This window comes from Falco biarmicus, chromosome 16 (assembly GCF_023638135.1).
Source record: "Falco biarmicus isolate bFalBia1 chromosome 16, bFalBia1.pri, whole genome shotgun sequence".
Classification (NCBI taxonomy): Eukaryota; Metazoa; Chordata; class Aves; order Falconiformes; family Falconidae; genus Falco; species Falco biarmicus.
The window spans coordinates 8,164,612-8,186,663 of record NC_079303.1 but is presented as its reverse complement, the minus strand read 5'-3'; positions in this window follow the sequence as shown (position 1 = coordinate 8,186,663).

Here is a 22,052-nt window from a genome sequence, read left to right as displayed (position 1 = left end):
TTGGAGTTTCCTCTCAAAGTCGATGGCACTGTCCCAGACTACTTTCCGAATTTCAGTGGGAAAAGTGCCTCCTTCACCTTCTCTAATAATCGAGGCAGCCACTGATTGTATCCATAATTGGGCCTGGATACAACTAAGAGCCAAAGAAAGGTTATTTTGGATTATACCAAGTGCATCTACAATCAATTTGTGATCTTCCACACTCACCTTTTCCCATTGTGGTAACACATCTGCTAACTGCCACTGGTTAGTTCCCAGAGCCAATAGGGAAGATTGCAAAGGTTGTTGCAATCCTGCCAGATCATTAGCTGTAGTTGCCAATTTGTTCATTAATATCTCTGAGTCAATGCCATTCAGAAACCCCAATACTGTTCCCAAAACACCAGTTAGGTCTCTCCGAGTTCGTTTCCCAGAAGATGTCTGTCTCTGCAGCCAGTTTATCCATCCCTAATAAGAGGGTTTTAGGAAAGGAGAGCAGGCTGGCTGAATATCTGAAACATTAATTTGCATCAACAACTCAACTCATTTAAGAGACCATTCTGGATTAAACAACATTTGTTTCTGACCTGTATTTCTGATCATGTATGGTCCATTTTCAAAAAATTTTGGATTGGGTACAGCCATTGGTTGAGTGGTAGGTGTAATGACATCTATTCTGAGTTCCTCCTAGTATTCCGTGTTGTTTATGCCACACATAATCTTATAGGGGTACTGCATTGCAGTCAAATTCAGCCAACAATCTTGGCTTTGGTTTTTACATGACAAAATAGAACATGGGGTTCAATTCCATAGCTGTTTGTTGGCACAATAAGGGATTCAGTAATTAATCTGCATCATATGGAGATGTTGTCACCCTGAACCACCATAAAAGGGGGTAAAACTTTATTTTTGTCATTCAGTGTGAAGGTCATGTCCATGCCATCGTGTGTGACTATTGCAACAAGCATCACTGGGGTTTTAGTTACAGCATTTATTTTGAATTTGAAGGTCAGACTCAATAGATCTGATCAGTTTGCCGGATTGCTTCGCCAATTACACGCCACATAGACAGGTCTCGTCAAGGTGAGGTTATACCAACAGTCAGTCTTGTCATTTTTACAAGATTTAGAGATCTCAGCGTTGCTGGTACTTGGATCCAGGGTGGTATAATTGCCAATGTGCTTTTGGCAACAGCACAAAATAAGGGATTCTTGTTTATCACATTCCCACTCAGCAGTATGACAAAGTTTTGCTGAAATACCAGGGTGAATTCTGGTTGTTAAATTTGGATCCAAAAGATTCCCAGAGACGGTAACTAAAGAGGCCTTTTCATAGAGAAGTCCTTCCACTTTTCTACATCCTACCATAATCTTTTCTCCAATTATTCCAGTTAAAGTTCTGATCCAGTCTTTCTTATCCCACTCCCATCCAAGTGGGGAATAGGCCTTATCATCATGCAGTACTACAGTGGCCAAATTTGGAAAGTGATTCTTGGGATACTGCCTGGTAAAACCAGTATACCCGACAATGGCTTTAGACCAAGGCCATTCAGCACCCTTTGGGTTATACGTAAGTGGGAAAATACAAAAAAGTAGTACCAGTCCAATTTTACTATTAGTCATTTTAAAATTTAGGGCTATGAATTTTCATCTATTTATAGTTCATGTTCTCAGTGTCCCTCGGAGTTCTCCTGTAAAAATAAAACAACAGAGCTTGCCTCCCTGAGGCAAAAAGATTTAAAACGATGGGATTATCCAGCGGGTGTTTATCTTATGTTCCTTTCCCACAGCATCAGAGGCTACCCAAGCACATGCATTCAGTGGGGTTTTCAGTACCAGTGGTACGTTTCCCACAGTAGGTAGTGCCACCAGAACGGGTTGTCCTGGGAAGTGAGCTGGGTTTTTTGAGTCATTTGGTCCCTTTAATGAGGGAATCAAGGAAGGAGTCGTTGGGCAAAAAGCGGTTATTTTGGGGCATCCGTTTACCCCCCATCTATCATTTACACCTTTAACAACTTCCCACAAGCGGACATCCCAATTTCCCTCATGAGGTTTCAAAAGTTGTTTTAAGGTCCTTTCTACAATTCCATTAGCTTGCGGATAATAGGGTGTATGAATCACCCATTTAATCCTTTCACTTCGTGCCCAATCCTGTACAATTCTGGCAGTAACGTGGGAACGATTATCAGATCGTATTTATTGTGGTTTTGGAAAAGTTCCAAACCATTCACGCAGCGCTTTCACAGTGTTCTCCCCCGTAGCCCTGTTAAAGGCTTCTACTTGGACTAGTCCTGATGTTATTTCCACTCCCACCAGCACAAAATATTTTCCTCCCCATCTCTTAAAGGGGCCAATATAATCCACCTGCCAGGCATCCCACAAGCCTTTTCCCTCCCTCAAATGCAAAGGGTCATCCTCTAAAGTGTGCCTTTCAAGTCGTCTTCGACATTGTTTGCAGGCTGATATACAGGTTTTACACATTTCTCTGGTGACGGGCCAGCCTCGGGCAAGGGCTTCACGGTACAGATCTTTAGCTCCTGTGTGTTTGTGTTTTCATGCAACTATTCTAACAGGCATTCCCAGTCTTCTGAAATCTGGTCCTTCTGTACAGGAGCTAGCCTTGCTAACTCATCAGCCCGGTTATTCCATTCTCCCGCTGACCCCCGGTCTATCTGATGGGAAGCTACCCAACCTACAGCAAAGTTCCCTCAGCTAGCGATACTTAAAATGTCTTGCCATTTTTCCTTTTGACACACTGGAATCTTATTAACCTGCCATTCATTTTGCTCCCAGAAAGGAAGCCATTTGGTACATCCTTTAAACACTGCATAAGAATCAGTATAAATGTAAATAGGAGAAGCAGTTTGTGCTTCATGTTGAAAAATGCTCCATACTGCAATTAATTCACCAACTTGTGCACTACTCTCTCCCTCTGTTATAATTTGCTCATCGGAAGAGGTATGGAGCGCTACTGCTCGGTATTTCCACACTTTTCCTTCTCGTTTGGCAGAAGCATCAGTAAACCAAGCACTAACTGGCCGTTCACAGGGAAAAGGAGGGGCCACCTGGATGACTGAGGCAGGTTTATCTTGGCCCTCGTCCAGGCTCTCTACTTCTTATATAGCTAGGTTTTTTAAAACTCCTTCAGATACAGAGAAAGTGTTACAGTAGTTTTCAATCTGAGCATACCACTTTCGTACTGAGGCTTTCTGGGCCACCCCGTCAAGGGGAGGGGTCCCAGTAGTGACTGTTTTTGTAACTTTAAATGGGCCTTTCAATATAATGGGTTGTTGTCATACGATTTTTTCTACTTCTATGAGAGCCAAGCTAACCACAAACAACGCTTTTTCCCAAACAGTGTATCTTTTCTCAGCATCCCTAAAGCCACGGGAGTAAAATCCCAGAGGCCGGGTTGGACCCTCAGGGCCCCGCTGCCATATGTGAACTGACAGTCCTGATAAAGCAAACCCCTACTCCACCTGGAAGGGGTCTGTAGGGTGGATAGGGCCAAGAGCTTGGTGTGCTGTTGCTTCAAAAATTAACAATTGCATAGCCTCTTCCTGAGAATCATCCGTTCCCATTTGACCCCTTTTCTTAGCAAATCATAAAGAGGTCTGGCAATGATAGAAAAGTCCAGGATGTGTTTTCTCCAGAACACCAATAATCCTAAGACATGTTGCAGATCCTTTTTTGACTCAGGCATTTTGATCTGTTCTAAGGAAGCCAGGGTATCTGGTGGGATGCATGTATTCCCCCTTTCCACCAGATTCCTGAGAATTTCACTTCTTGTGAGGGCTTTTGGACCTTTTCTGAAGGGATCTGCAAACCCAAATTTTCCAAATGTGAAATTATGTTCTGTTGGGTTGCTCCCACATCCTCTGTTTCATCCCCCCTCCACAAGAATATCATTAATATACTGATAAACAGCTATGCCTTCGGGTTTTGGTATTTTTTCCAGCTCCTGGGCTAAAGCATGATGAGCCAGTGTGGGGGAGTGTTTGTATCTTTGAGGAAGGTGGGTGAAAGTAAATTGTTGCCCTTCCCACGTGAAAGCAAAACATTCTCTGTCTTCTGGTCACAAAGGAATCATGAAAAACATGTCTTTAACATCTATTGTTGCCATGATTGGATGGGCTTTTTCCTGGATTACTATTATCAACTCAGCCAGATTAGGGACTGCGGCAGTTAAAGGATCTGTGTTAGCATTCAGTCTCCGCAAACCGTAAGCCGCCACTTCCCATTAGGTTTTCTTACAGGCCACACTGGAGAATTAAAAGGGGAATGGGTATTTATCACCACTCCCTGTTCTCGTAACTCCTGCATGACTGGTTTAATGTCCTCCTTCGCTCCCAAGGGAAGGGCATATTGTTTGGCATTAGTTACTCTGCTGAACGGCAGTGGGGGTGAGGTTTGAAGCAATCTGACATGTAGTGGTGGCGTTCCAAAGGTCCACAACAATCCTTCAGAGTCCTCCCACTGCTTTCCCCTGAGGGCATCCATTCCTAACAAATTTCTTGGAATGTCTCCGACCACCATTATGATAGTCATCATACCTCCCTCTCCTGGAAGAGTCAACCTTACTGGGGCAGCTTTCATAATTTCTGTTGACCCTAAGGCATTCAGAACACAAAAATGGCGCTTCAAGGGAAAAACCCCACATCTTTCAGCATCTTCCTTTGTCAGAGCAGAGACCTGTGCACCGGTATCAATTAGAAAAGTCACTGGTGCACGCTTAGGGCCAGCTATAGCTGTGATTAGCAAATCTCCTCCTTTAGCTTTCATGAGCTGTCAGATATAAATCCATCCTCCATTCCCCCACCCACTACTAGGCAATGGAGGTTCTAGTTTCCCTGCTTATGGGAAACAGCTTCCTCAGCAGGGGGGAGCTGAGGGTGCATCAGGTGATATTTCTTTCCTACACTGTGTATGAGAGGGTTGTTTTGGGTTATGCAACTTTAACACTACCTTGCTCAAAAGCCACCACTGTTGTCGAGTCATGGACTGTCCTCCCTTTCCTCTTTTATGGTGCGGATGTTCCTTTTTCAGGACATCTACAGCAGCTACAATTTTACCGGTGGGGAGGGGAAAATACTCAACTTCTATTTGACGGATTCCCCTCGACTTTTCCTCCAGGATTTTTACAGGACCATATTTCCTACTATAATCTATCAATTCTTGTGCTACATGTCCCCAGGTCCACACCTTTTTATTAGTTGATGCTGGAGTCGTATGGTGGGAAAAAACTGAATCTGGTGTGGCATCGATTTAATTTCTCTGGCTTCTAATAAAAGCTTCCAGCCTTTCTACAGCACCCATCGATGCGATGGTCCTCTGAAGGCTAACCCCCGTAGGTCTGAGTGACTCTGGAAGTCCCCTTATCAAGGGGGTCATGATTTCAGGATTCACCAGCAGCATCATTGGGGATTCACATCTGGGAATTAATTTTCTTTCATGTATCATCTGTAAACAAGCTGCTTTGTGTACACTTTCTAACAATTGATCAGCTGTGCTAGTGATTGCCAGGGGATCCCCTCTGTCCAAAGGGTTCAATCCTCCAGCCCAATAAGCAGCTCGCTGGGTTAAAGACCATGGGGCACGTTTATCTCCTGTTGTCAAGAAAACTCCGTGACCCCAATAGCCACCAGCTTCCTTTTCACTCAATTGAATTTGGTCCCCCCTAGTTAGGGATATGTGCCACACATACTCTGTTTCGGACTCTTTAGGAAGACATCCATACTCTCTTTTCAGTTTGGCTAACTCGGTGGCAGTATATGGTATCTCTTTGGTTGTAATGTGAGGATCATCATCGCCCTCATTCAGATAAGTGTATTCTGTTTTAATTAGGGGCCTCACTTGAGGATTGTCCACAAAATGTTTTCTCGCCTCCACCAACTCCTTCTGAGGGTATATTGGGTTAATTAGTCGAATACCCTTTTCCTCTACTTCCGGCTCCATTTCACTCAGGACTTCAGTGTTTTTAGAGCATGCTGCCTTCAGGGTGGTTTTTAATAAGTGGTTTTCTTCCCTTTCTTTCTCTAATTGTTGTTCTAAGTCATAATTCATTTTTTGCAGAACTTTCACCAAATTTTCAAGGGATTCTATAATTTTGTTTTCATTGCTACATTTTCTAAGGTGATCTTCAATTGCTGCAACCAGGCTGGCTCCTAAAATGGCACAGACTATAGATTTGCCCTTACCTGATCTAACCTTGGCTTCAGCCTGTAAGGACATCACTCAGTCCACTACATTCTGCAAGTTTGCCCAATCATCTAGAGCCCAGTCTTCTCTGGGTACAGAGGATCAAGCCCCATACTTTGCCAGAAATGTGTAAAACATGTCCCAATCTTTCATTAACAAAGGATTTTGTTTATCAGCTTTTTCGGCCATTGTTACTATGAATGGACCAAACCCACTTAGGGGAGGCTAGCCTTAGTTACAAACACACAGCCACTGCTGTGTCGCCCTTCTCTTCCCCGAATGGTTGAAGGGACCAAAAATCTGCTTCGGGAAGGCAGCTTATAGTTACTACAGGGTAGTTCCTTCACTTTCCCGAGCAGAGCCGACAAATACTCATTAACACGAGGGCAGCCCCCCTCTTTAGCACTTTCCCCCTTTTTCACTTTGAATTCTTTTAGTTTGATCCCAACAGACAGAGCCCTCAATCGGAGTTTGGGGTGCTAAGGCCTAGGCGTGTGTGGTATGTGGGAAATTCGAGTTGCCCCCCTTGCTTTCTGGACACCTCTCACCCAGGTGGGTGTAGGGCCAGGTGCAGCTAGAACGAAACGTCCTTCCCCTGTTACAAACCACACACAACCTGCAGTCCTCTGTCTCTCAGGATCGTGTCCGTGATGCCAGTTTAATGTCACGGTCCACTCAGTGGACTCGTGATGGTTCGTTAACTATGATCTCGAAGTGCAAAAAATCAAGGCAACCACACAAAGGGGTTATGCTTCAATCAAACAGCACAATTTTATTGTTTGCCCATAAAGCGGCGTGTGATAGGTAGAAAGACAGAAACTGAATAAAAGGTAAAGTAAAAAGAAAAGGAAAGAGGAGAATAGCTACCACCACAGGTCCAAGGCGTCCCTATGGTCCCAGGTCCAGGCAGCGTCCCGCTGGTCCTTCCGATCGTCATGATCCTTGGTGGGGAAGATCTCCGAAGTTCAGTTGCTAAGAAGGCATCTTTTTATGCCAAGCAACACACCTTGCTCCTCCTCTGGTCCATGGACTTCCACCAGTCTCCACCCTCTTGAGCCAGGTTATCTTGCTCCAGTGGCAGGTAGCTTCAGACCAGGAGGCGTATTCTTGTGTTGTTTTCTGGTTCGTTGTTATGACCACGGTTGTGATCCATCTTCTGGACAGCTGTTATGTGGCCTTATTCAATCCCAGGTGGCAGGGAGCGGCATAGTACTCCTCGTACTGTGCAGTTCTCCTTCCCAGGGTGTAGCTGTTCCTTCCAGTCCCAGGTTGCAGGGAGCGGCATAGTACTCCTCGTACCGTGCAGTTCTCTTTTTCAGGGTCTTTGTGTCTTGGTGTCCATGAGGACCACATTCCATCTCCCGGTCTCTGTTGACAATGTTGAGACAATATTGTTCTCTTTAGACCGACTCTTACAGACACCACCATCTTTGTGGTCAAAGGTATATGTGTTACATTTCTTTCTGTCTTACTTTACTCTTTGATGTTACCAGAATGACAGAAAATTGAATTTTGAAGGGACCTCTGGAGATCATCCAGTGCAATCCTCAGATGAGGCAAGCTCAGCTTGAACAGTTTGTTCAAGACCTTGTGTAGGTGGGTTTGGAATATCTCCGGGGATGGACATTCCACAGCTGCTCCTGGCAATCATTTCCAGTGATTGATCACACTCAGAGTCCAAAATAATTTCCTTGAGTTCAGATGGAGTTTTATCTACACTAATGTGACCCTCTCAAGGCTTTTCTTCGCCAAATGAAACTGTCAATGTCTCTCATGCTTTCTTCCTTTGACAGATGCTCCAGTCCCTTCAAGAAGCTTGGTGGCCATTTGCAGAACTTATTTAGTAGGTCAACAACTCCCTTGCTCTGTGAAGCCCAGCCCTGGACACGGCACTCCAGATGTGGCCTCAGCAGTGCTGAGAGGAGGGGAAGGATCACCTCCCCGCATCGGCCAGTGATGCTTTTCCTAATGCAGCCCAGGGGGCTGTTGGCCTTTCCCATGAGGGTGCATCGATGGCTCCTGCTCAGCTGCTTGTCCTCTGGCACCCAAAGGTCCTTCTCTGCAGAGCTGCACTCTAGCCATCCTCCCACCAGCAGGATAGCCACAGGATGGCTGGATCACAGGCTGGCCTCCCCCAGGGACTTGCTCAGCAGCAGCATCAGAATCTTGCCCATCTAGGAGATGAGCTTCAGCTCTGACACAGGCCGCAGGGTGCTACAGAGTCACCTGGGAGAGCAAAGTCCTCTCCTGCCAGGGCTGCACAGACCAGGCCTGTTGCCCTCTGGCCTTGGCCACTGCAGCCTTTGCTCTCATGCTGGGAACCTCCTTCATCCTTCTGCTGCCCCTTGCCACCCACTCCAGCATCCTCTGCTGGGCAGCAAACCCTTCCCACACAAGGGCTCCCATCCCTGGGTACCAGTGTCCGTGTGACAAGCCTGCCCTTGGCCCTGGTGCCACACCTGAGGTGCTGCAGCCCACATGGGCCCCAGAGCCCGCTGCCTGGGTGCGCGGGAAGCAGGAGCCCCCTGTGCCACCACAGAGCTGTGACATCAGTGCCGTAAGCGCTGAGGAGGGGCAGGGCAGCTCCCACGCCTTTGGCGGTGGATGGAGACACAAGGTCTGTAGGGGAGACCTACAGGAAAGATGAGGGGAGGGGGACGCTCTGTGTGATGTCAGGGCAGCTCAGACAGATGGAGCTCTTCTAGTGGATGGGCCAAGGGGTGAGGTCGGAGCTTGTGCGTGGATCAAAGGGAAGACCAGCCAGGGTGGCACTGAGGGAGGAATTAGTTGTGGTTTGACCCAGTCCAGCACCCAAAAGCCCAGAATTAGTTGCTCATTGACCCCTTACATGCCCAGCATGGTGGGGGTGAGGATCAGAAGAAAACTCACAGGTCAGGACAAAGTTCAATAGGAGAAGCAAAAGCTTTGTGTGCAAGGAGAGCAACATGAGCAATTCGCTCACTCTTGCCATGGGCAGGCAGGGGTTTAGCCATCTCCAGAAAAGCTGCTCTTCAGCACATCTGCCAGTGACACGGGAAGACTAATGCCATGACCACACATGTCCTCTTTTCATCCTCCTTTCCCTGAGCTGTTATTGATGAGCACAATGTCCTGGGATATGCAATATCCCTGTGGTCATTTGAGGTCAGCTGCCCAAGCTTCTTGCGTCCCTCCAGTCTCCTTGTAGCGCAGGCAGAGTGTGAGAAAGAGAAGCCTTGGTGATTACTCTGCAGCTGTGGCCAAAACACTGGTGTGTGGTCAGCGCTGCCTTAGGAAGAGATGCAAAGCACAGCACCAGAAGGGCTGCGGTGAAGAACATGCACTCCATGCCAGCCAGAGCCAGGACAGAGTGACAGGTCATACAGTCAGGGTGAGGCATGAACAATGTCTTGAAATGACCTGAGGAAACCAGTGGACCACAGAGCCTGGCTTTTCTGGAGGAATCAGTCTCCTTGGTGATCACTGCACAGGTAAGCAAGGATGCCAGGAGGCCAGGGGCTTGTGGGCAAGTTCCCCATGACCAACAGCCCACCCAGTCTGATGCCCACCTGCACCTGGGACTCCAAAAAGTAAGAAATCCTCAGTGATGTGAAGACCAGTGCCAGCCTTGTTGTAGTGACTGTGAAGTTGTGGTGTCCCTGATGCCCAGGCACGTGGGGAAGGAGAGCAGCAGAGCACAGCCCTGGGACAGGAGGGAAGGAGAACCTGGCCTGCTGAGGGCACTGGCAGGTGGGGTGCCATGGGGGCAGGGGCAGGGCCCTGAGAGCATCCCTAGGCCTTCCTGGCCCTGACCAGCCTCACCTGGGGCCTCCACCCAAAGCTTTGTCCATGGCTCCAGGAGACCATTGAAGCCAGGCAGGAGTTTCAACCCCAGCGTGATCTATGCTGTAAGTCTTCAGGCAATATTTTAGACACAGCATTGCCTGTCCATAGACCTTGTTCATTTGGCCTTGCAGGCTCATTTTCCCTCTTGATACTTGATGGGACGTCCAAGGAAATGACACTGTAACCCTTTAAATCCTAGGGGCTCTCTGCTTCCTTACTTCCCATCCCTTCATCAGTTGTTAGGAGGAGGAGAAGGAAAAGCAAGTCAGGCTTCTGGGTGTCAGGGACTGAAAAGGAGGAACAAAATTGTTACCTTCAGCTCCTTTCATAGAGGTATTAAATCCTTCACAGGAACCAGAAAGCACTGAGATTTCTCTGACCCCCCCCTCCCCCCTTTTAGCAAAGAAGTTCACAGTACCCAAGTAAAGCATTTGTTTGCATTCTGTTTACAGCTTCAGGCACCCCATGATGTGGAGGTTGGTCACTGCATTACCTCTGGCCAAGAATATTCTTATTTCCACATCTTACGATTGCTTATCACATTCCTGCCAGGCACCACAGTTCCAAGACTCGCTTCATCTTCCTGACCACCTCCCCGTTGGGACTGGCAGGTCACTAGGAGGCTCCCAAGGCCTTCCCTTGTGCAGGCAGAACAAGGGCCTTGCCCTCAGTTTCCCCTCCGCAGGAAAGTGTTCCAGCCCCTGAGCATCTCAGTGACCCTTCACTGAACTCACTCCCAGTCATACACATCTTCCATGCTGTCATGGGTTCTCTCTGGAGCCATCCAGCAACTTCTTTCCTCTTCCCTCCCCAGTCAACACCAAAAATTAACACAGCAGTCTACTCATGGTCTAACAAGTGATGAGTACGGGGCACAATCACTTCCCTCACTCTCTTGGCAAGGCACCTCTTCATACGCTCCAGGGCACTGCTGGCTGCCTCTGCTACCAGGTCACGGGGTGGGATTGTGTTTTGCCTTCTGTCCCCCAGCACCACCAGGGCCTTTTCTGCACAGACACTGCCCAGCCAGGCAGGTCCCAGGCCCTGCAGCTGCAGGGTGTTAGTCCATCCAAGGGAGGTGCAGGCTCTGCCCTTGGTCCGTCCTGCATCTGTGCAGCTCCTGACAGGGCGGCCACCCCACCTGCCAGGGTTCCCCTCCATGGCATCCCTAGGGCACAGGGATGGTCCTCTCAGTTTGGTGCCACCGACAGACACTGTGAGAGTTGCCTCCACTGGATTATCTTTACAGGTCTTAAACTGTAAGCAGGAGAGCCCCCTGTGCTGCCCACAATGCCCCAGTATGTCCCAGTGGCCTCCAGGTGGGGTGTGAGCCCTTCCCCACTGCTCTCTCAGCCTGACCACCCAGCTGGTGTTTTACCCATCTCTTTCCGTTCGCACCCAGAGTGTCAAGGCCTCACGTGGGCAGAAGAACACTGATGAAGACCATGACAAGAGTTTTGCTGAAGCCGAGGGAAATGACATCCACTTTGGAGCTCCTCACGCACAACTGCAGGCTGTCAGGTTGGTGAGGTGTGATTTACCCTTGGAAAATCCACCTTGACAGTTACCCTTTCAGGTGCCGGAAGTGGGGAGTGAGTTTTTTTATTTATGACACTTGATCATGCTTCACATTGCTTGCAGATATGAAAAATTCTTCTGCACCTGTGTGCAGCCAGTCCTCTAAGGCAAACAGGTGGGAGCTGGTGCAAAGGAGCTGCAGCACCCACCTGCAGAATTGAGGAGAGAAGTCTGATGTAAGGAGAAGGGATGTAAAGTCCCCAGGGACAATGAGAAAAAGGGTGGGCTTTGGGACATTCAGAGCAAGATTGTCCATTCTGTGTCAGACCTCAAGGGACTGCATTTCCTACCACTCCAGACCTCCTGAGGAGATCTTCTGAATCATTATCACTTGGAGAATGCTGCTAGAACCTCCTCTCTAACCAAAAAAGCATCAAAATATAAGCGATGAAATAAATATTAATTATTTTCAGGTGCACTATGAACTCCTCTCTCTTACCTTCATATAAGAATGAAACAACTCCAATTAGCTTATCTTTAAGACTGGAGGGAAATGACAAAAAGATAAATACCTCATTAAGGCATTGAAGTCTGCTTTCATGAACCTGAGCTACTGAGAAAAGACTGAACCAGCAACTGAAGGAATGCAAGTCAGAAGCAATACTCAAAATACCTTCAAACATTAATGGGTCCCGCTGAGGGCCTTTACTGACAAAGTGTCCCCATGGACTCGTTAGAGTAGCTAATTAGAGGCCAGAACTGCAGGTAGGCAAAGGTACTGTGTCGGTGGCTGTAATGCTGCAAAACACATTTGAATTTTTTATGAAGCAGAAAGGCCAAGCCCTGACCCCCAGGCTCTTGGAGGGCAGAACATAAGACCCTCCAAATCAAGTTTCCTGTCACAGGCCTTGGTGGCATGGGCAGCTGCCAGTGCCAGGGGGACAGAGGCCTCAGCCCCCTGTGGGGCCATTCAGCCTTGCTGCAGCCCTGGGCCATCTCCACTGCAAGTTGCCCTACACTGTCCATGTGGCACCTCTTTCTGCTCTGGTGGTTGGACTCTTCCTTGCTTTCCTACCCAGCCCTCACACCCGCATTTCTTTGCCTTTTCTGAAGTTTCTCCCCTCATCCCTGCTTGTTCCTTGAAACTCAAAGCCATGGGACGATCCAGGCTCCCTCTGGTTGAACTCTGGCATCAGAGGGCAACTCTCCGAGGGACATTTCTTCTTCCTCACATCCAATCTTACCCTTCCAAGCAGCACTTTGAGGAGGTTTTCTCTTCCTGCCGCTATCAGGAATCACTCCCTTATCTCTGACGTTCCCCTTCAAGCAGGTGCATGCTATTACTGTGGTGCCCTGAGGCTCCACTTTGGCAGTCTCAAGGAATCCAGGACCTTCTGTCTGTCTCCACAGGCTCCATCCAGGCAGGTATCCTCCACAGCCTCTCCAGTTTTTCCCCATTCCTCCAGAATGAGAAACCTCAAAGCCCAGACACAGATAATCCGGATGTGGCCACAACAGTGCTGTGTCAAGGGGGATGATGCTGAGTCAAGGGGGATGATCAATCCCTCTTCTGAGTGGCCACCTATGGTGAAAACCTCCAAAGAATCACCAAAGGAGGACAGACAATGGCCAGGGAGGAAAGGGAATGGAGAGGTGGGCTTCTTGCATGGGAGGATACAGGGGTGGTCAAGGAGAAGCAATTGTGCGTGGGAAAGGAGGGAAAAGTTGGGAAAGGGTGAAGAATAGGAATTAATAGGAACCAGCCAAGCAGCCCTGCATCTGAGCAGCAAAGCTTGGAGTGGGAAAGGAACGTCGCAGGTCATCTGACCAACTTTCTGATTGGCTTCAACAGCTGCCGGGAACCGAAGTGGTTCCTCCAATCATGAAGGAAAGATCCATGGTGGATGGAGATCCAGAATCATTCATGCTGGAAGGGACCTCAGGAGGTGTCCAGGCCTACATGCTGCTCAGAGAACGATCAGTTCTGGGTTTGAAGCAAGTAGCTCAGGCTTTCCTTCAAGTGGGGCTTGAAAAGCTCCAAGGATGGACATGGCACAAGCTCTGTGGGACATCTGCTCCACTGCTTGACTGTCTTCATGGGGAAGGACATTGTCTTCCCTTGCTTCAGCTGATGCCCATTGGCCCACATCCTCCCATCATGCACAACAGGCAAGAACCTGGCTGCATTTTCTTGCTGATATGGCCCAAGAAGGTATGGGAAGGCTGTTATTAGGTATCCCCAAAGCCTCCTCTTCTCCTGGCTTTGCACCTTTCAAATAAGGCCCATGACGTCCTGGGCTGCATTAGGAAGAGCACTGCCCAAAAGTTGGTGGAGGTGATCTTTCCTCTCTACTCAGCCCTGCTACAATTTGTCTTGCTGACTTGCCCTTGATTTCTACTTTACCAACATCACCCATACTTGACTGAAATGTGCCATCCACATTATTCACCACCCCTGCCTTGTCTTTTTGTTCAAAACAAGTCCACCAAAGCATTTGTGCCACGTTGGTGAGGGATCATCTTCCACTTTCCAATCAACAAAGCCCTTGAGTTAAACTTATTTTCTGTAGTGGTCTAAAGGAGATGTTGTTCTCCTTCTAACCTTCATCAGGAGGTTCAGAGAATCTGAGCAGAAGACCTTTGTACATGGAGGAGTTAGTGATGAGTGTCACAGAAAACCTGAGCAGGACTGTGCTGTGCTCCACGTACCTCTTGGCCTTCAGGCTGTGCTGAGCTGAGTGTGCCCCTGGGTTGCAGAATAAGCCATATTGGAAGAAGAAATCTGCAGGAAGCTGCTGGTGAATGGCCAACCCCACGCACTTACCTTTGCCTGAGACTGCAGTTGCCAACTCCCAAGTGAACATCTCCTCTTAGAACACGAGAAGTGATGACTAGAATGGGTTTCCCTGGCAGAAAACACTTCAAGAGCTGACAGGAGCAGTGTGGGATAACCCTTCTGCAGGCAGGATCTGCACAACTTGCTGCACCACTCTCCCAACGCTGTAAACTCCGTGTTCCCGGCGTCGGAAGGGACGGAATACAGCTGACACGATTGTCTCCGTGTGAGGAGAGTTTGCTCTAACCAAGGCCATTTGAAATGACACTTTGTCTCAGAGTCCAAGTGCCTTTCTTACTGCAGCCATAACCAGCTGGGCTGCTGATGGCCAGTCCCCGAAGGAAACTGGAGACTCCAGGGACCTCAAACTTGCCTTCATGGCCACGTGCCTCCTAGTGGCCTATGAGCTTCTCAGATGTCATGGATGTCATAATGATAGCCCAGATCATCAGTCTGCTTGTGGCCTCGGTTACTCCTTGGTTAGTGGTTCCTGAATGGGAGAAGGCAGTGATAAAGAGATCCACAGCAATGGAAGAGATGGCCAAGGACCCTGCAGGTGCCATGAAGGCTTTTCAGGAAGTAGTGTGAGAAATAGCCCCTATAGCTGTGCAAAATGGAATGGCATTAGATATGAAGCTGGCGCCTCAAGGCAGAGTCTGTGCTGTTCTTATCACCAGCTGTTTTGTATACGTAGATCAAGGTGTGAGAATTTCTACAGATATATGAGTAAAAAAAAATTTGGACACCGACTATAATTTATCATGAGCCCCAGAATGTTCACACCTTCTCTGGAATTCAAGACATTTGGAATACACTGACGTCCTGTTTTCCTGATTTATAGCTATGGGTTAAGAAGTTCATCTCCAGATGCCTTTCTCCTCTTCCTCTATGATCACTCCAATCCATTTTACCTATGTAGCTTCTGCTTTAAGGTTCAGAGAGGAAAAGTTAGACTGTCTTTCAGTAGTGTCTGAAATATTCCCTATGGGCAACTCTTCAGTTGTGGCAATAGACCTCATGGGGATCTGTATGAAGTAAAAATAATACAGATGAGAAATGTATTTTTTATTTATTAATTTCTAACCCACTCACACACACACACACCCCTCTGATAAGTAATCCCTCTTTTATTCCTGTGTACACCCTGTTCTATAAGGAAAGTAGGCAATAATTACTGCCAAGAATTTGCTATATTCAGCTGCAGAGTTGGTTGAAGAAGTCTGATGTAAAGTGATGTAAGTCTCATGGGGCTGAGGACAAAAATATTGAGGATGGAGTGCTGAGGAGCAAGGCTGTCCACATGGTGTTTAGCTCCAGGGACTGATTTTCCTACCTGTCCGCACCTCCTCAGGAGACACTCTGCATCAATAGCAATTGGGAAAGCCTTCTATCATTTCCCCAAAGTGCTCATTACCTGCCTTTCCCTTTCACTGTACGGCTGAAACGTATCTCATTAAGTGTACAAGCCAAACTTGAAGACCAGATGTCCCTGATGGAAGAGACAGGGCTCGTCAGGGTGTTCTGCCTCGTCATGAGCCCAGGGTGTCTGTGGTGCTGTGGACTTCAGGTGTTTGGAAGAGACTGAAGAAACCTCTCAAGAACACCAAGTCAGAAGCAAACCCCAATGTCCCTGGAAGCATTAACAAGCTCCACTGAGGGCCATGACTGAGAAAACCTCCCCATGGCCTTGTTAGAGCCCATCCTTGGAGGCTGTGAGTGCAGGAAGGCAAAGGCGCTGTGCAGGCAGCTCTGCTGCTGAGCAAAGCCTTGGCTTGCTTGATGAAACAGAAAGGCCAAGCCATGGCCTGCAGCCTGTGGGAAGGTCGGTGCTGTCCCTCACACAGGGCTCAGGGCCCTTCCTGGGCACCATGGAAGGTGGGCATCCAATGCCCAGTGAAGGATAGCAATGGCACAGCAACTTCCAGCTTCCCGGTGGGGCTGCAAGGAGGCAACGATGCCCCCGTGCCGTGAAGACATCATGTTATGTCATGGCCCTCAGAGGCAGAAACAGCTGCCTCAGCCAAGGGGACACAGACCTGGGTCCTCTTGGCGCCTTCCTGCCTTCCCAGTGCCCTCTGCCATCTCCACCACAGGCTGTCCTACATGGTTGGAGCCCTGCCCCTGTTTCCCTGCAGGCTGTAGGCACCATCTCGCTGCCCTGCCTTGCTCTCACCCCAACAGTTCCATGTGTTCACTGAGGTACCTCCACTCTCACTGGCTGTTCCTTGAAACACAAAGCCATGGGCTCATCCACGCTCCCTCTGGCTGAGCTCTTGCAAGGCAGCAGGACCCTTGGTCACAGTTCTTCCTGCTGAGGTCCAGTCTCTGCTTCCCAAGTTGAAACTTTGTGACATTTTTTCCTCTCTCCTGCTGTTTTCCACTGCCTAGGAAAGGTTTACCATCTCAGAAAATACCCTTCCCGCAGGGAATGCAGCCAGGAAGCCTTTTCTTATGCTCTGCTCTCTCACCAGAGAGAAAGAATACTCACATGGTCTCCCAAACCACGTAACTGCTGCTGGCCTTTCAGCTTCTCCCTGGGACATGACCAAGCCATGTGCCTGCTGCTGTCCCATCATGTCCCCAGGCAAAAACAACCCCTTTCCCAGCCCTTCTCCTGGATGGGGCCTATGGGGTCCCTTTGCAGAGGGACTGTCCCAGCCACGTTCCTGATGCTGGCCTGTCACCTCCAGAGGCAGAACTGACCTCACAGACCCCTCACAGCCAGGCACGTCCTCCTGCATGAAGAGTTCCTGAGACCGATTTTCCCTCCCAATACCACACCCCTCCATCACCCTCATACTGGCCCAGGTCCTGACCGCAGAAAAGCATGCTTGTTTCATCAGATTTGTCAAATATCTTTCCCACAACCCATTTCCCACAAGCTCATCTTCAGCTGAGCCCCTCTATTTGTGTTGACACATTTTATATATGCCTTTATAGCTCTATGGTGTTTTCCCAGGTTGGACTGACCTCTGGAGGTCATCGAGTCCACCCCTCCAGGTGAGGCAGGGTCAGCTAAACCAACTTTCTCAGCAACTTGTCTAGGTAGGCTTGCGATATCATAGAAGCACAGAAACAGAGAATCATTTAGCTTGGAAACGAACTTAAAGGTCATCAAATCCAAATGTAAACTCAGGATGGCCAATTCCATCACTAAATCATGCCATGAAGAACTGCATCTACCTCTTTTTGAAACACCTCCAGGGCTGATGATTCCACCAGCTCCCTGGTTCCAATGCTTGAGCACCTTTGCAGTGAAGATGTTTTTCCTCATATCCAATCTGAACCTTTCCTGGTGTAACTTGAGGCTCTTGCCTCTTGTCCTGTCACTTGTTATCTGGGAGAAGAGACCTACCCACCCCATCTACAAACTCCTTTCAGGTACTTCTAGAGAGCAGTAAGGTCCCCCCTGAGCCTTCTACTATCCACACTAAACAACTCAAGTCCTCTCAGCCACTCTTCATCCAAGCAGGGATCCAGACCCTTCACCAGCTTTGTTGCCCTTCTCTGGACACGCTCCAGGACCTCAACGTTTCTCTTGAAGTGAGGGGCCCAAAACAGAAACACGTTGTTTGAGGTTTGACTTCAGCAGTGCCGAGTACAGGGGGTAAATCACTGCCCTGGTCCTGCTGGCCATGCTCTTTCTGATACCAGACAGGATGATATTGGCCTTCTTGGCCACCTGGGCACACTGCTGGCTCATGCTCAACCATCTGTCAACCCTCACCCTCAGGGTACTTTCCCACCAGGCAGCCTTCCATCCACTCTGCCCAAAGCCTGTAGCGTTGTGTGGGGCTGTTGTGACCCAAGTGCAGAACTGGCACTTCTCCTGGTTGAAGTTTATACAGTTGGACTCACTCGAATGGTCCAACCTGTCCAGATCCCTCTGCAGAGCCTTCCTGCCCTTCAAGGACATCAGCACTGCCACCCCACTTGATATTGTATGCAAACTCACTGAGGGTGCACTCAATCCCCTTGTCTGGATTGTTGATAAAGTTCTGAAACAGGACTGGCCCCAACACTGAGCCCTGGGGAACGCCACTCCTTATGGGCTGTCACCTGGATGTCACTCCATTTACTACCACTCCTGGGGCTCGGCTGTCCAGCCAGCTCTAACCCAGTGTGGAGAACACCCACCAAAGCCATGAGCAGCCAGTTTCTCCAGGAGAATGCAGCGGGAGATGGAGCTAAAAGGCTTTCCTAAGGTCCAGGTAGACAGCATCCACAGCCTTTCCCTCATCCACTAGGCAGGTCACCTTGTCCCAGAAGGAGATCAGGTTCATCAGGCAAGACCTGCCTTTCATAAACCCATGCAGGCTGGTCCTGACCTCCTGGTTTTCCTGCACCTCCTGTGTGATGGTGCTCAGGATGATCAGCTCCACAACCTTCCCTGGCACTAAGATCAGGTTGACAGGCCTGTAGTTATCTCTACCCTTCTTTTATGTGGCACCACGTGACTAACATTCAGCCTTCTTGGACCTCACCAGTTAGCCAGCACTGTTGAAAGTCATCATTGTGGTGAGGCAATAGAGAAACAGACCAATGATTTTCAAAGTGTTCCTGCATCACAGGATGTCCATTGTCAAGGACACATTCAAAAGCACCTTGTCCTTTCTGGATATAAGGTTCACCTGAACCCCATGTCCTCTGGGGCGGCAGAGGCATCACTGGCAGCAATGCCTTCTCCTGCAGCACTGCACAGTCCAGCCCTGCATGTCTCTGGTCCCAAGGACAGCATGGATTGCTCTCCTTAGGGACATCTCATTTCACCTTCACAGTGACCTCTGTCCACCACCCCAGCATGCTCTGCAGCAAAACATTTTGCTTGTGTCTGACCTTGGACACTTGGTACCCATTATTATTTTTGTTGTTACATGTCTGAGCTTGGCCCTGGGGACACAGGTGTGGTTCAGGGTAACTCTGCTCTGAAATAACCTAAATCAGGGAGGGGAAGGGGAAAAGTCTTATTTAACCAGCGTGAGGAAGCCTTAGGATCAATAACCTCACATCATACTGGGGAATTTAGAGATTCTGTGGGTTTACATGGCAAGGGTTTGGGAGTAGTTTGGAGGTGTTCGTAGGGCTGGCAAAGGTGAGAAGAGATCCAGAGCTGACTCCATGGCCATAACAGCCACTTTCATTTGACTCCAAAATGGACCAGCCCCTGCCCAAACCTGAGCCAATAAGCAATTCTAGTGGCACGTCTGTGATACCCTAAGGCAGAAAGGACAAAACACAATGGGAGAGGAGTGAGAATGATGTGAGAGAACAACCCTACAGACATTAAGGTGAGTGAAGAAGGTGGGAGCAGCGAGACAGAGGCTTGGTGGGATCCTGCAAGCCTGTGGTCAAGTAACCACCCACTGACAGTCACAGGACAGTGCAGTGACAATGCTCCTTTAGGTGTCTGCAGGTACTTTGCATCGGCATTCTAGCACAGTTGACAGATAGTCCAACAGCTGTGATGCTCCCCTGGATCTGAAACCCTGCATCATTCGTGTCCACCTTGGTTCTAGGAGCAAAGAAATGGTGGAGTCTCATCTCCCAGGGGAGTGAGGCAGGACAGCAGCAGAGTGCAGGCCCCAGGTCACACACTGGCAGGCTGTGGCCTGTGCAGAAGGAGGGAACACTCTTTCGGGTGCCCTGGAATTGCCTCACAAGCATAAACTCCATTGTCAATGTTGGACCTGTTGGAGGCTGCTGTCCTTGCCGAGCAGCTGTGCTGAGCTCTGCCACCTGCCTTGGCACTTGGTTCCCTCAGTGTCACAGCTCTGTCTGCAACAGGACGGGCTCCAGCTGCCTCTGCGTGGGCCCCTGGCTGAGGGCACTGCTGCACATGTGGGCTGAAGCCCCCCAGCTGTGGCACCAGCCCAGCTCTGCCTGGCCATAAGGCAACCTGGTACCGAGTGTCCCCGAGCCTGCGGGTGCAAAGGCTTTGCTTCAGAGCAGAGACATGGCCTGGGCAAAGGAGAGCTGAGTCTTTAGCCCTGAGACTACAAACCCAGACTTACATGCCTACATTGTGTGAGAGTAACTGAAGACATCACACACCAAAACCACACACTGGAGATCTGAGCTGCTTTCATGTGAACTTCCTTCTGTACTGTCTACTGAAGGGTTAACAAAAGTTGACTCTCATGCTGAAAGCTTTTTTTTCTAGTAGGAGAAATTCCACTGCTGGAAATAAGTGTCTGCAGAGCTGAGAGACAAAACATCAGTGATTGCCTCATCCTGCTGCCCAGCAGGTTCCCCTGCAGCCCCAGGGACACCTGGAGGGAGCCCAGAGGGTCAGAGGAGGGAGGCAGGGAGAGCTCAAAAAGCAGACTTTGGTGGGAGGCTGCTGAGAGCTCACTGCTGGAGAAATCTGCAGAGCCCTTGAGCCGGTAAGTGTGTGGCTGCAGGGCAATGCCTCTGCAGTTCCTAGCCGGGTCTGCAGCAGCTGGGGCCCCCCCAGCCTGTGGGACCGTGTGGGAGCCTTTTGCTGTGGAGGAGGCCAGTGTGCTGCAGAGCAGGGCTTCCCTGCTGCAGCGTGGGAGGGCCAGGGCATGTGGGCTGCCTTGTGCCAGGGCCGGCTGCAGGGCTGTGAAGGTGGGTGTGCAGGCAGGGGTGCCCAGGGCTGTCCTTGCCAGCAGGGTCCCTGCAGCCCAGGGGGCTGTGTGCTGGGGCAGGGGCTCTGCCGCCTGCCAGGGGCAGCTCTCAGCCTGCTGGGGGGCTCCCCACAACTCTGGGGGCGTATGGACTGAGCCCCGATAGGGAAGGATCTCTCTGCTGTTGAGAATGTGCTGCATGGGTGAGCACTGCTTAGAAGTATAGGTTACCCTCAGAATATGTCTGGATGAGACTTTTCATATCGAAGGTCAGCGCAGGGATTGCTATGATAAATACAGGGCTCTCCTCAATCTGTGTTTTCAGTTTTCTGTTGTTGGGGGCATGAGAGGGAAGGCAGAAATGTTAATGGAGATCTCGAGTTTGAAGATGTCACTGAGACTCCCAGCTGTATCTCTGAGTGATGAGGAGGTCTGCCAGGAGCCTCCTGAAGTGCCCTCAGCCACTCCTCCGCCTATCAACAGCAGCAGCAGCACCTTTGCTGGAGCCATCAGGGTCATTGTGAGCTGACCTTTTCCCCCTGCGGACAGGACCCTGCGCCCAGCCAGTGCCCTGCAGACAGGCAGGTTTGTGTAGGGCCAGAGCACAGAGGCAGAGGTGTGGTCTGTGAGCACTGACAGGGGAAGACCTGGCACAGGGAGATACCTCCCAAAAGGAAAATCTCCTGACAGCCAGAATATTGCAAGGACTGATAGAAAACTTCAGACAGAATTGTTGTTGAAGGGAGAATCAGAAAGCTCTCTATGCCCATGTGCAGTGCAGACCCCTTTCTCTGAGGCATCCCCCTGGCCTGCTCTCCCCCCAGCAAAGCCTCTGCCCTCAGGGCTGGGGGTCCCGAGGTGTGAGCCACCCCCTCTGCAGCCAGAGCTCCAGCAGAGCCGTGGTGCAGCTCTGCAGCCATGTGCCCCGGTCCCTCTGCAGAGCACAGGGGCTGAGAGCAGCTGCCCGGCAATGTTGGTGTGTGGGAGGTGGCGAGCAGAGCTGCCCTCAGTGCCCGGCACACTTGCCCTGGACACTCTTACCTAGACCATCAGTGCAATTTTACTTCTTTCTCTGCCTTTTTGTGTTAGTTTTATTCTCTAGCTCTTGCT